The 4743-nt window shown below is 35.3% G+C and overlaps 1 protein-coding gene across 2 annotated transcripts in view; it reads right to left on the bottom strand.

Annotated features, from left to right (window-relative positions):
* LOC101853452 (beta-1,4-mannosyltransferase egh) overlaps window positions 1–2870 on the bottom strand; it is a 119634-nt gene extending 116764 nt beyond the window's left edge. For both annotated transcript variants that reach the window (XM_005095260.2, XM_005095263.3), the window contains exon 1: window positions 2808–2870. The gene's annotated coding sequence lies outside the window, so the exon portion shown is untranslated. The remainder of the gene's footprint in view (window positions 1–2807) is intronic.
* Between the last annotated feature and the right edge of the window lie 1873 nt (window positions 2871–4743).

Here is a 4743-nt window from a genome sequence, read left to right as displayed (position 1 = left end):
CTCTCTCTCTCTCTCTCTCTCTCTCTCTCTCTCTCTCTCTCCCTCTCTATCTACCCCCACTCTCTCTTTCTCTTTATTCCCCAACCTCTCCCTATTTAGGGTTTCAGTACATACTGTCTCACAAAAAGCTAAAAAAAAAAAAAAAGAAAGCAGAAACAAAAAATAATAATAAAACAAATAAAACAACCACCAACCCCCCTCCCCCGCACCCTCCCCACGTCCAACCAACCCAATACCCCCAAAGAAAAACAAAACCAAAAAGCGTTTTCGACAAAGCACGGTGAAATATTAAACGGTTTTGTTTTTTTATATTACAGATGGGGAGGGAAGACGTGATCTTATTCTGTTTCATATTCTATTGTTGTGAGCAAGATTTCATAACAATATTATTGTTCGAATATCCGCCCTGTCGTAATTAAGCTTGACGTAAAAGTCGATAGCACCGCCTTTCAACGATTTATATTGAGTTGAAATGACCGTAAAACGTGACATAATAATAATAACAATAATAATAATTTCTCTTATTAATTATATTAATAATATTGATAATAATAATAATAATAATAATAATAATAATAATATTAATAATAATAATGATAATAATATAGTAGTAGTAGTAGTAGTAGTAGTAGTAGTAGTAGTAGTAGTAGTAGTAGTAGTAGTAGTAGTAGTAGTAGTAGTAGTAGTAGTAGTAGTAGTAGTAGTAGTAGTAGTAGTAGTAGTAGTAGTAGTAGTAGTAGGTAATAATAATAACAATAATAATAATAACAATAGTAATAATAATAATAATAATAATAACAACAATAATAATAATAATAATAATAATAATAATAATAATAATAATAATAATAATAATAATAATAATAATAATAATATTAATTTATTTGGCACATAATCCTCAGAAAACTCTAAGCGCTTTCCAATGCAGAATCATCACTGATCCTAAGTAACGAATCAATATTAATAATAATAACAATAATAATAATAATAATAATAATAATAATAATAATAATAATAATAATAATAATAATAATAATAATAATAATAATGATAATGATATAATAATAATAATAGCTCGTCCGTCAATGCCTGACGATGACCAATATATCTGCAAGGTAGAATATTAATTCTTGAGCCAAATAGAAGAATTGGAAGAATTAAAGGTTAAGATGACCTGTACATTCTGCTGTGTTCGAATCAAACAATAGAAAATGCACGTTGTGAGATCATTAAACAACAACAACAACAACAACAACACACACAAACACACACACACACACACACACACACACACACACACACACACACACACACACACACACACACATACATACACACACACACACACACAAAACTCACAGAACCACTTACAGTCTCACATATACAATTTAAAGGCAGAGGATAGTGTTGAAAAAGTATATTATTTCTTTTAACTTTTAAAAAACTCTTTCTCTCTCTCTCTCTCTCTCTCTCTCTCTCTCTCTCTCTCTCTCTCTCTCTCTCTCTCTCTCTCTCTCTCTCTCGCTGTCTCTCTCTCTCTCTGTCTCTCTCTGTCTCTGTCTCTTTTTTTTCTGATACTATAATCCGTGTTTCTCTTCGTTATTTTAGGGGAGGGGGATTCTACATTTTTAGTCCTTAATGCGGGAACATTAAAATATGTATAAATTTAACCCTTCTCACTATGTTGATACAGATATGGAACACCGATATGAAGAAGTGAACTGACAAAGGGACAAATAAAAAAAATAAAGAAAATAAAGAAAGAAAGGAATACATTTACCGGTTAATTTGTCGACCTGTGTGAAATGAATATAAAGATAAGCAGATGAATAAATGAATTATGGTAAACAAACAGATAACATGTAAATATAAACAAACTGATTAATAAGGGGGACTCTCGTGGCCTAGAGGTTAAGATGTTGGCCTCTCATTCAAAGGTCCCGGGTTCGAATCCGGGTAGCGACCGAAACATTTTCTTCTCTAAAATTGTCTCCTTTCACCTCCTTTCCTGCTCTCTAGCAATGTTCTGTCTTCTGCTTTCGTCTCCTCTTTCTGCCCCCACCTTCTCACCTCCTTTGCCCCCTCCTCTGGGCTCATGACTCTTTCTGCAGCCTCTCTACTGCTACTCCTTGGCTCCTCCTTACTGCTGTCTTTCTGCCACACCCCTGATCTTCTGGTAGGAAAGATCTACACCTAGCCTTCTCGGACAAGGGCGAAAAATCTCGGAGGGCCCGTGTGCAAGTTGCGCACGTTAAAGATCCCTTGGTGGTCTAAAATCGATAAGAGTAGGCTTCGGCCGCCACCGGGCAAAATTCGAAATTTCCTACCAACTGAAAATATTAGGTGTGTCCCGCGAGGTCATATGACCTATGCAGTTGCGAGCGCCGTAAAACACTTTACCAAAAAAAAAATAATTTTAAAATAAAAATTAATAAGTAACAAAGGGGGATTACAAAATGTGTGTTTTGGTATGTGCACGCTGATGTGCGCAACTGTGAATGATTGAAAAAGGACTGGATAAAGAAAAACTGAACAAAGAAATGCTTCTTAAAGAGTTAAATAAAGAAATACCTCTATCTAAAGATGTGCTAACGAAAGGATTGGCTACAGAAATACTGACTTGAGGATTTACTAAAGAAGGATTAGTTATAAGAAAGGGGAAGAAAAGAAAAGAAGATAAAAAAAGAAGAAGAAAACAGAAAAAAACAGAGAAGAAAAGAAAAGAAAAGGAAAGAGGAAAATTAAAAAACCCAAACAATTCCAAGATCATTAAGTCTCTTGAAGCATAATGTAGTACGTTTACCTACCTATGTAGTATCCTTTAGTCCTTTTGATCTGATGCAGGAAAACCCACACTCATTTCTGTTAATCTGCAGAGGGAGTGAAATGACACGTTACACAAATATAACCAAAGGGAAAAGCAACAACTAAAAGAGCAACAGTATGACATTTGGGAGCCTGTATAGCTATTGTACATAATTTAATGTTTTGTAGTTGGACATTTGACGGATAGAAAAAAGAAAAAAAATGCTCCGTCAGTGGACTCGATTGTGAGCATGTTTTTGAGTGTAATGCTCGTTCCAGCTGTTTTGTGCAAGTACGTGCAGACGTGTGTTCGCAAGCGTGTATGAGTGGGCGTGTGTAGTTGTGTGGGTGTGGTTTTGTGTGTGGTTTAGCGCTTACATTTGTGTATTTATGAATGTATTATAAATATTTTGTTTATGTAAATATAATATGTGGGGGCTCTCGTGGTCTAGAGGTTAAGGTGTTGGCCTCTCATTCAAAGGTCCCGGGTACGATTCTGGGTAGCGACCAAAAATTTTTCTTCTCTAAAATTGTCTCCTTTCACACCCTTTCCTGATCTCTAACAATGTTCTGTTGTCTGCTTTCATTTCCACTTTCTGCCCCCACCACCTCACCTCCTTTGCCCCCTCCTCTGGGCTCCTGACTCTTTCTGCAGCCTTTCTACTGCTACTCCTTGGCTCCTCCTAACTGCTGTCTTTCTGCCACACCCCTGATCTTCTGGTAGGAAAGATCTACACCTAGCCTTCTCGGACAAGGGCGAAAAATCTCGGAGGGCCCGTGTGCAAGTTGCGCACGTTAAAGATCCCTTGGTGGTCTAAAATCGATAAGAGTAGGCTTCGGCCGCCACCCGGGCAAAATTCAAAATTTCCTACCAACGAAAAAGTATTAGGTGTGTCCCGCGCGCTCATATGACCTTATGCAGTTGCGAGCGCCGTAAAACCTTATACTAAACAAACAAACAACAAATATAATGTGTAAACATCATTATATTTAATAAGCTTTTCCTTCGTACCTCGTCCTTGCGAAAACACTTCGTAAAATATACACGCATACAAGAAAATGTAAGAGAACACATGAAATATTAGGCCATCCAACATATATATATATATATATATATATATATATATATATATATATATATATATATATATATATATATATATATATATATATATATATATATCATCCGTGTATCCAACGGGCCTGATATCACATGAGTTCTCTTCCATGCGCTTGTACACGTGTATAATATTTTACAAAGGTCTTCGCGTGGACGAGGTACGGAGGAACAGCTAAGGAAACTGTTACTTCAGATAGGTAGAAAAAAAGAACGATGAAAAACGGAAAACTGATAGAAGAAAACATAGCTTAAGTCATGGAAATTCTGATCAATATGCAATATTTCCCGAAACAACTTGCATTATAACGGTAAGACATTAATCAATACACAGTCATGTAACAGAAGCCCGCAGTTTTATTCGTTTGCGCAATGCATCAAGGTTCAATCAAGGTACTATTATTTTAATACTACGTCTCACGGTGCAATCATCGAATGCAAGATAAGAGAAAGGCTCTTACTCGTGAATGATATTGACCAGAAATTTAGTCTACTATGTAACTATGTATGTATCTGTCACACACACACACACACACACACACACACACACACACACACACACACACACACACACACACACACGAAAAAAACCCACACACACACACTCACACATACACACACACATATATATATATATTATATATATATATTATAATATATATATAATATATATATAATATATATATATATATATATATATATATATATATATATATATATATATATATATATAGTATGAGAGAGAGAGATACATATTTTATATATGAATATGTGTGTGTGTGTGTGTGTGTGTGTGTGTGTGTGTGTGTGTGTGTGTGTGG

This window comes from Aplysia californica, unplaced genomic scaffold (genome assembly GCF_000002075.1).
Source record: "Aplysia californica isolate F4 #8 unplaced genomic scaffold, AplCal3.0 scaffold00099, whole genome shotgun sequence".
Classification (NCBI taxonomy): Eukaryota; Metazoa; Mollusca; class Gastropoda; order Aplysiida; family Aplysiidae; genus Aplysia; species Aplysia californica.
The sequence above is the reverse complement of the archived record's forward strand: the minus strand, read 5'-3'. Positions and strand labels throughout refer to the sequence as shown.